Genomic DNA, 10,668 nt, shown 5'->3' on the forward strand with positions numbered 1-10,668 from the left:
GTGTTTGTTTCCTGGGGTTTATTATTTGAGTAGTTAACTTTAGTATTTCGTGGCTTGATGTGCCTGAAATCATGAATTAGAATAGTTAATTAACTGTTTGGGTTTTCAGACCTAGGTTTTTTAGATTTTCGTGGGTATTTGGGTCCTGGGGCTTATTATTTGAGAAGTTAAATTTAGTATTTCGTGATTTGACTTGCCTTAAATCATGAATTATAATATTTATTTAGCTGTTTGGGTTTTCAGACCTAGTTTTTTAGATTTTAGTGGGTGTTAGGTTCCTGGGGTTTATTATTTGAGAAGTTAACTTTAGTATTTCCTGGTTTGACTTACCTGAAATCATGAATTAGAATATTTAATTGGCTGTTTGGGGATTTTCAGACCTAGGTTTTTTAGGTTTTCGTGGGTGTTAGGTTCCCAGGGTTTATTATTTGAGAAGTTAAGTATAGTATTTTGTGGTTTTACGTGCCTGAAATTATGAATTAAAATAGTTAATTAGCTGCTTAGGGTTTTCAGACCTAGGTTTTTTAGGTTTTCGTGTATGTTTGACTCCTGGGGTTTATTATTTGAGAAGTTAACTTTAGTATTTCGTGGTTTTACGTGCCTGAAATCATGAATTAGAATAGTTAATTAGCTGTTTGGGTTTTCCGACCTAGTTTTTTAGATTTTCGTGGGTGTTAGGTTCCCAGGGTTTATTATTTGAGAAGTTAACTTTAGTATTTCGTGGTTTGACTTGCCTGAAATCATGAACTAGATTAGTTAATTGACTGTTCGGGGATTTTCAGACTTAGTTTTTTTAGATTTTCGTGGGTGTTTGACTCCTGGGGTTTATTATTTGAGAAGTTAACTTTAGTATTTTGTGGTTTTACGTGCCTGAAACCATGAATTAGAATAGTTAATTAGCTATTTAGGGTTTTCAGACCTACGTTTTTTAGATTTTCGTGGGTGTTTGGTTCCTGGGGTTTATTATTTGAGAAGTTAACTTTAGTATTTAGTGATTTGATGTGCCTGAAATCCTGAACTAGAATAGTTAATTGGCTGTTTGGGTTTTCAGACTTAGTTTTTTAGATTTTCATGGGTGTTAGGTTCCTGGGGTTTATTATTTGAGAAGTTAACTTTATTATTTTGTGGTTTGACTTGCCTGAAATCATGAATTAGAATATTTAATTGGCTGTTTGGGAATTTTCAGACCTATGTTTTTTAGGTTTTCGTGTGTGTTTGACTCCTGGGGTTTATTATTTGAGAAGTTAACTTTAGTATTTCGTGATTTGACGTGCCTGAAATCCTGAACTAGAATAGTTAATTGGCTGTTTGGGTTTTCAGACCTAGTTTTTTAGATTTTCGTGGGTGTTAGGTTCCTGGGGTTTATTATTTGAGAAGTTAACTTTAGTATTTCCTGGTTTGACTTGCCTGAAATCATGAATTAGAATATTTAATTGACTGTTTGGGGATTTTCAGACCTAGGTTTGTTAGGTTTTCGTGGGTGTTAGGCTCCCAGGGTTTATTATTTGAGAAGTTAAGTTTAGTATTTTGTGGTTTTAGGTGCCTGAAATTATGAATTAAAATAGTTAATTAGCTGTTTAGGGTTTTCAGACCTAGGTTTTGTAGGTTTTCGTGTATGTTTGACTCCAGGGGTTTATTATTTGAGAAGTTAACTTTAGTATTTTGTGTTTTGACGTGCCTGAAATCATGAACTAGAAAAGTTAATTAGCTGTTTGGGTTTTCCGAACTAGGTTTTTTAGATTTTCGTAGGTGTTAGGTTCCCAGGGTTTATTATTTTAGAAGTTAACTTTAGTATTTCGTGGTTTTACTTGCCTGAATTCATGAACTAGAATAGTTAATTGACTGTTCGGGGATTTTCAGACTTAGTTTTTTTAGATTTTCGTGGGTGTTTGACTCCTGGGGTTTTTTATTTGAGAAGTTAACTGTAGTATTTTGTGGTTTTACGTGCCTGAAACCATTATATAGAATAGTTAATTATCTGTTTAGGGTTTTCAGTCCTACGTTTTTTAGATTTTCGTGGGTGTTTGGTTCCAGGGGTTTATTATTTGAGAAGTTAACTTTAGTATTTCGTGATTTGACATGCCTGAAATCCTGAACTAGAATAGTTAATTTGCTGTTTGGGTTTTCAGACTTAGTTTTTTAGATTTTCATGGGTGTTAGGTTCCTGGGGTTTATTATTTGAGAAGTTAACTTTATTATTTTGTGGTTTGACTTGCCTGAAATCATGAATTAGAATATTTAATTGGCTGTTTGGGAATTTTCAGACCTATGTTTTTTAGGTTTTCGTGTGTGTTTGACTCCTGGGGTTTATTATTTGAGAAGTTAACTTTAGTATTATGTGGTTTTACGTGCCTGAAATCATAAATTAGAATAGTTAATTAGCAGTTTAGGGTTTTCAGACCTAGTTTTTTTAGATTTTCGTGGGTGTTTGTTTCCTGGAGTTTATTATTTGAGAAGTTAACTTTAGTATTTCGTGATTTGACGTGCCTGAAATCATGAATTAGAATAGTTAATTAGCTGTTTTGGTTTTCAGACCTAGGTTTTTTAGATTTTCGTGGTTGTTAGGTTCCTAGGGTTTATTATTTGAGAAGTTAACTTTAGTATTTCATGGTTTGACTTGCCTGAAATCATGAATTAGATTATTTAATTGGCTGTTGGGGGATTTTCAGACCTAGGTTTTTTAGGTTAACGTGTGTGTTTGACTCCTGGGGTTTATTATTTGAGAAGTTACCTTTAGTATTTTGTGGTTTTACGTGCCTGAAATCATGAATTAGAATAGTTAATTAGCTATTTAGGGTTTTCAGACCTAGGTTTTTAAGATTTTCGTGGGTATTTGTTTCCTGGAGTTTATTATTTGAGAAGTTAACTTTAGTATTTCGTGGTTTGACATTCACTTCCTGGACACAATACAAATATTTAATTCAAGATATCATAATAAAATCGCAAGTAAGTAACAAACTCTTTATTGTTTTCACGACTTAGATACACGATGTAGGAATTTAATTCAAGAAATTATGAAAAAATTCTCAGTAATTAACAATTTCTTTCTCGAAGTAAACTCTTGCATACACAATACGGAAATTTCATTCAAGAAATTATGAAAATATTTGTAAGTAAGTAACAAACTCTATTGATTTCACCTCTTGGATATACAGTACAGATACTTCATTCAAGAAATTGTGAAAAAATTGCAAGTAAGTAAAAAACTCTTTTTATTGATTTCGCCTCTTGGATATACAATACGGAAATTTCATTTAAGAAATTATAAAGAAATAGCAAGCAAGTAACAAACTCTTTCCTGAAGTCACCTCGTAGATACACAATACAGAAATTTCATTAAAGGAGTTATGAAAAAATTGTAAGTAAGTAGCAAATTCTTTCTTGAATTCACCTGCTGGATAAACAAAAAGACATTTTATTCAAGAAATTATGACAAAATTCCAAGTAAGTAACAAACTCTTTATTGTTTTCACGTCTTAGATACACAATGTAGAAATTTAATTCAAGAAATTATGAAAAAATTCTCAGTAAGTAACAATTTATTGCTTGAAGTCAACTCTTGAATACACAATACGGAAATTTCATTCAAGAAATTATGAAAATATTTGTAAGTAAGTAACAAACTCTTTATTGATTTCACCTCTTGGATATACAGTACAGATACTTCATTCAAGAAATTGTGAAAAAATTGCAAGTAAGTAACAAACTCTTTATTGTTTTCACCTTTTGGTTATACAATACGGAAATTTCATCTGTTAATACGTTTAAGCAATAAATATCTTTAAGCTTAACCCGTCTTTATTCTTTAGAATAGTTTTATTCATTTCATTCAAGAAATTATGAAACATTTCTAAATAAGTAACAAACCCTTTCTTGAAATCGCCATTGGATTGCACAATACAGAAATTAATTCAAGAAATCATAATAAAATCGCAAGTAAGTAATAAACTCTTTATTGTTTTCACCTATTGGATACACAATACCGAAATTTCATTCATGAAATTATGAAGGAATTGTAAATAGGTAACACACTCATTCTTGAAGTCACCTCTTGGGTACACAATGCAGAAATTTCATTTAAGAAATTATCAAAAAATTGTAAGTAAGTAGCAAATTCTTTCTTGAATTCACCTCCTGGATAAATAAAAAAGACATTTCATTCAAGAAATTATGACAAAATTCTAAGTAAGTAACAAACTCTTTCTTGAAGTTACCTCATGGATACACAATGAAGAAATTTCATTTAAGAAATTATGAAAAAATTGTAAGCAAGTAACAAACTCTTTCCTGAAGTCATCTCGTGGATACACAATGCAGAAATTTCATTAAAGAAATTATGAAAAAATTGTAAGCAAGTAGCAAATTCTTTCTTGAATTCACCTGTTGGATAAACAAAAAGACATTTCATTCAAGAAATTATGACAAAATTCTAAGTAAGTAACAAACTCTTTATTGTTTTCACGACTTAGATACACAATGTAGAAATTTAATTCAAGAAATTATGAAAAAATTCTCAGTAAGTAACAATTTCTTTTTTGAAGTCAACTCTTGGATACACAATATGAAAATTTCATTCAAGAAATTATGAAAATATTTTTAAGTAAGTAACAAACTCTATATTGATTTCCCCTCTTGGATATATAGTACAGATACTTCATTCAAGATATTCTGAAAAAATTGCAAGTAAGTAACAAACTCTTTATTGTTTTCGCCTCTTGGATATACAATACAGAAATTTCATTCAATAAATTATGAAGAAATTGTAAGCAAGTAACAAACTTATTCCTGAAGTCACCTCTTGGATACACAATGCAGAAACTTCATTTAAGAAACTATGAAAAAATTTTAAGTAAGTAACAAATTCTTTCTTGAATTCGCCTCTTGGATAAACAAAAAAGTCATTTCATTCAAGAAATTATTACAAAATTCTAAATAAGTAAAAAACCCTTTCTTGAATTCGCCGTTGGGTTGCACAATACAAAAATTTAATTCAGGAAACTATAAATAACATCGCAAACAAACTCTTTCTTGAACTCGCTTCCTGGACAGAAAATACAGCAATTTCAATCAAGAAATTATGAAAAAATTGTAAGTAAGTAGCAAACTGTTTCTTGAATTCTCCTCCTGGATGCACAATACAGATATTTCATTCAAGAAATTATAAAAAAAAGTTTTAAGTAAGTAACAAACTCTTTCTTGAATACACCTCTTGGATACCCAATACGGAAATTTCATTTAAGAAATTATGAGAAAATTCTAAGTAAGTAACAATCTCTTTCTTTAAGTCCCCTCTTGGATGCGCAATACGATACGGAAATTTCATTCAAGAAATTATGAGAAAATTCCAGGTAAGTAACAATCTCTTTCTTGAAGTCCCTTCTTGGATACACAATACGGATATTTTATTCAAGAAATTATAAAAAAAAAAGAAAGTAAGTAACAAACTCTTTATTGATTTCACCTCTTGGATACAAAAAAAGACGTTTCATTCAAGAAATTATGACAAAATTCTAAGTAAGTAAAAAACTCATTCTTGAATTCCCCACACAAGTTTGTTTCAACTCCATGTTTTCAACCAGACTGTTTTTTTAGACAACACCCATTTTTTAGGGGTCAATCAGAGACAGAGGAGGTCACTCAAGATACGAAAACTTGATTGGTGATTGGTGATTGGTTACACACCACGACGGCGCATACATAGTGAGAGAGACATGCAAAGTCGACATAGCTTTATTTCATTTTTAAGGTTAATTTAGACGATGTTACATACGCACACGTAACCTCATTTAAATTAATCTTAAAAATGAAATAAACCTATTTCGACTTTGCATGTCTCTCTCACTATGTATACGCCGTCGCGGTGTGTAACCAATCACCAATCAAGTTATCGTATATTGAACAACCTCCTTTGTCTCTGATTGGCCCCTAAAAATTGGGTGTTGTCTAAAAAAACAGTCTGGTTGAAAACATGGAGTTGAAATAAACTTGTGTGGGGAATTCAAGAATGAGTTTTTTACTTACTTAGAATTTTATCATAATTTCTTGAATGAAATGTCTTTTTGTGTAATCAAGAGGTGAAATCAATAAAGAGTTTGTTACTTACTTTCCTTTTTTTTATAATTTCTTGAATAAAATATACGTTTTGTGTATCCAAGAGGGGACTACAAGAAAGATATTGTTACTTACCTGGAATTTTCTCATAATTTCTTGAATGAAATTTCCGTATCGTATTGCGTATCCAAGAGGGGACTTCAAGAAAGAGATTGTTACTCACTTAGAATTTTCTCATAATTTCTTAAATGAAATTTCCGCATTGGGTATCCAAGAGGTGTATTCAAGAAAGAGTTTTTACTTACTTAAAACTTTTTTTTATAATTTCTTGAATGAAATATCTGTATTGTGCATCCAGGAGGAGAATTCAAGAAACAGTTTGCTACTTACTTACAATTTTTTCATAATTTCTTGATTGAAATTGCTGTATTTTCTGTCCAGGAAGCGAGTTCAAGAAAGAGTTTATTTGAAATTTTATTCATAGTTTCCTGAATTAAATTTCTGTATTGTGCAATCCAATGGCGAATTCAAGAAAGGATTTGTTACTTATTTAGAATTTTGTCATAATTTTTTGAATGAAATGACTTTTTTGTTTATCCAAGAGGTGAATTCAAGAAAGAATTTGTTACTTATTTACTTGCAATTTTTCATAGTTTCTTAAATGAAGTTTCTGAATTGTGTATCCAGGAGGTGACTTCAGGAAAGAGTTTGTTACTTGCTTACAATTTCTTTATAATTTATTGAATGAAATTTCTATATTATATATCCAAGAGGCAAAAACAATAAAGGGTTTGTTACTTACTTGCAATTTTTTCACAATTTCTTGAATGAAGTATCTGTACTGCATATCCAAGAGGGGAAATCAATAAAGAGTTTGTTACTTACTTAAAATTATTTTCATAATTTCTTGCATGAAATTTCCGTATTGTGTATCCAAGAGTTGACTTCAAGAATGAAATTGTTACTTACTGAGAATTTTTTCATAATTTCTTGAATTAAATTTCTACATCGTGCATCTAAGTCTTGAAAATAATAAAGAGTTTGTTACTTACTTGGAATTTTGTCATAGTCTCTTGAACGAAATGTCTTTTTGTTTATCCAACATGTGAATTCAAGGAAGAATTTGCTACTTACTTACAATTTTTTCATAATTTCTTTAATGAAATTTCTGTATTGTGTATCCAAGAGGTGACTCCAGGAAAGAGTTTGTAACTTGCTTACAACTTTTTCATAATTTCTTAAATGAAATTTCTGCATTGTGTATCCATAAAATAACTTCAAGAAAGAGTTGGTTACTTAATTAGAATTTTGTCATAATTTCTTGAATGAAATGTCTTTTTTATTTATCCAGGAGGTGAATTCAAGAAAGAATTTGCTACTTACTTACAATTTTTGATAATTTCTTAAATGAAATTTCTGCATTGTGTACGCAAGAGGTGACTTCAAGAATGAGTGTGTTACCTATTTACAATTCCTTCATAATTTCTTGAATGAAATTTCGGTATTGTGTATCCAATAGGTGAAAACAATAAAGAGTTTATTGCTTACTTGCGATTTTATTATGATTTCTTGAATTAATTTCTGTATTGTGCAACCCAATGGCGAATTCAAGAAAGGGTTTGTTACTTATTTGGAATGTTGTCATAATTTCTTGAATGAAATGAATAAAACTATTCTTAAGAATAAAGACGGGTTAAGCTTAAAGATATTTATTGCTTAAACGTATTAACAGATAAAATTTCCGTATTGTATATCCAAGAGGCGAAAACAATAAAGAGTTTGTTACTTACTTGCAATTTTTTCACAATTTCTTGAATGAAGTATCTGTATTGTATATCCAATAGGTGAAATCAATAAAGAGTTTGTTTCTTACTTACAAATATTTTCATAATATATTGAATGAAATTTCAGAATTGTGTATCCAAGAGTTGACTTCAAGAAATAAATTGTTACTTACTGAGAATTTTTTCATAATTTCTTGAATTTAATTTCTACATCGTGTATCTAAGTCGTAAAAACAATAAAGAGTTGGTTACTTACTTGGAATTTTGTCATAATTTCTTGAATGAAATATCTTTTTGTTTATCCAGCAGGTGAATTCAAGAAACAATTTGCTACTTACTTACAATTTTTCATAATTTCTTTAATGAAATTTCTGCATTGTGTATCCAAGAGATGACTTCAGGAAAGAGTTTGTTTTTTGCTCACAATTTCTTCATAATTTCTTAAATGAAATTTCCGTATTTTATATCCAAGAGGGGAAAACAATAAAAAGAGTTTGTTACTTACTTGCAATTTTTTCACAATTTCTTGAATGAAGTATCTGTACTGTATATCCAAGAGGTGAAATCAATAGAGTTTGTTACTTACTTACAAATATTTTCATAAATTCTTGAATGAAATTTCCGTATTGTGTATCCAAGACTTGACTTCAAGAAAGAAATTGTTACTTACTGAGAATTTTTTCATAATTTCTTGAATTAAATTTCTACATCGTGTATCTAAGTCGTGAAAACAATAAAGAGTTTATTACTTACTTGCGATTTTATTATAATTTCTTAAATTAAATATCTGTATTTTGTCCAGGAAGCGAATGTCAAACCACGAAATACTAAAGTTAACTTCTCAAATAATAAACTCCAGGAAACAAACACCCACAAAAATCTAAAAAATCTAGGTTTGAAAACCCTAAACTGCTAATTAACTATTCTAATTCATGATTTCAGGCACGTAGAACCACAAAATACTAAAGTTAACTTCTCAAATAATAAACCCCAGGAGTCAAACACACACGAAAACCAAAAAAACCTAGGTCTGAAAATCCCCAAACACCCAATTAAATATTCTAATTCATGATTTCAGGCAAGTCAAACCATGAAATACTAAAGTTAACTTCTCAAATAATAAACCCTAGGAACCTAACACCCACGAAAATCTAAAAAACCTAGGTCTGAAAACTGAAACAGCTAATTAACTATTCTAATTAATGATTTCAGGCACGTCAAATCACGAAGTACTAAAGTTAACTTCTCAAATAATAAACTCCAGGAAACAAAACCCCACGAAAATCTAAAAAACCTAGGTCTGAAAACCCTAAACAGCTAATTAACTTCTAATTTATGATTTCAGGCACGTAAAACCACAAAATACTAAAGTTAACTTCTCAAATAATAAACCCCAGGAGTCAAACACACACAAAAAACTAAAAGACCTAGGTCCGAAAATCCCCAAACAGTCAATTAAATATTCTAATTCATGATTTCAGGCAAGTCAAACCACGAAATAATAAAGTTAACTTCTCAAATAATAAACCCCAGGAACCTAAAACCCACGAAAATCTAAAAAACTAAGTCTGAAAACCCAAACAGCTAATTAACTATTCTAGTTCATGATTTCAGGCATGTCAAATCACGAAATACTAAAGTTAAATTCTCAAATAATAAACCTGTGGAACCAAACACCCACGAAAATCCAAAAAACTTAGGTCTGAAAACCCTAAACAGCTAATTAACTATTCTAATTCATCGTTTCAGGCACGTAAAACCACAAAATACTAAAGTTAACTTCTCAAATAATAAACCCCAGGAGTCAAACACCCACGAAAATCTAAAAAACTAAGTCTGAAAATCCCCGAACAGTCAATTGACTAATCTAGTTCATGATTTCAGGCAAGTCAAACCACGAAATACTAAAGTTAACTTCTCAAATAATAAACCCTGGGAACCTAACACCCACGAAAATCTAAAAAACTAGGTCGGAAAACCCAAACAGCTAATTAAATATTCTAATTCATGATTTCAGGCACATAAAACCACGAAATACTAAAGTTAACTTCTCAAATAATAAACCCCAGGAGTCAAACATACACGAAAACCTAGAAAACCTAGGTCTGAAAACTCTAAACAGCTAATAAACAATTCTAATTCATGATTTCAGGCACGTAAAACCACAAAATACTAAAGTTAACTTCTCAAATAATAAACCCTGGGAACCTAACAACCACGAAAACCTAAAAAACTTAGGTCTGAAAATCCCCAAACAGCCAATTAAATATTCTAATTCATGATTTCAGGCACGTCAAATTACGAAATACCAAAGTTAACTTCTCAAATAATAAACCCCGGGAACCAAACACCCACGAAATTCTAAAAAACCTAGGTCTGAATACCCAAACAGTTAATTAACTATTCTAATTCATGATTTCAGGCACATCAAGCCATGAAATACTAAAGTTAACTTCTCAAATAATAAACCCCAGGAAACAAACACCTACGAAAATCTAAACAACCTAGGTCTGATAATCCTCTAACAGCCAATTCAATATTCTAATTCATGATTTCAGGCACGTAAAACGACAAAATACTAAAGTTAACTTCTCAAATAATAAACTCCAGGAGTCAAACACACACGAAAACCTAAAAAAAACCTAGGTCTGAAACCCAAACAGGTAATTAACTATTCAAATTCATGATATCAGGCAAGTCAAGCCACGAAATACTAAAGCTAACTTCCCAAATAATAAACCCCAGGAAACAAACACCTACGAAAATCTAAAAAACCTAGGTATGAAAATCCTCAAACAGCCAATTAAATATTCTAATTCACGATCTCAGGCAC

The sequence above is a fragment of the Artemia sp. Qi Xiang Cuo genome, chromosome 15, assembly GCF_049724085.1.
Source record: "Artemia sp. Qi Xiang Cuo chromosome 15, ASM4972408v1, whole genome shotgun sequence".
Taxonomy (NCBI): Eukaryota; Metazoa; Arthropoda; class Branchiopoda; order Anostraca; family Artemiidae; genus Artemia; species Artemia sp. Qi Xiang Cuo.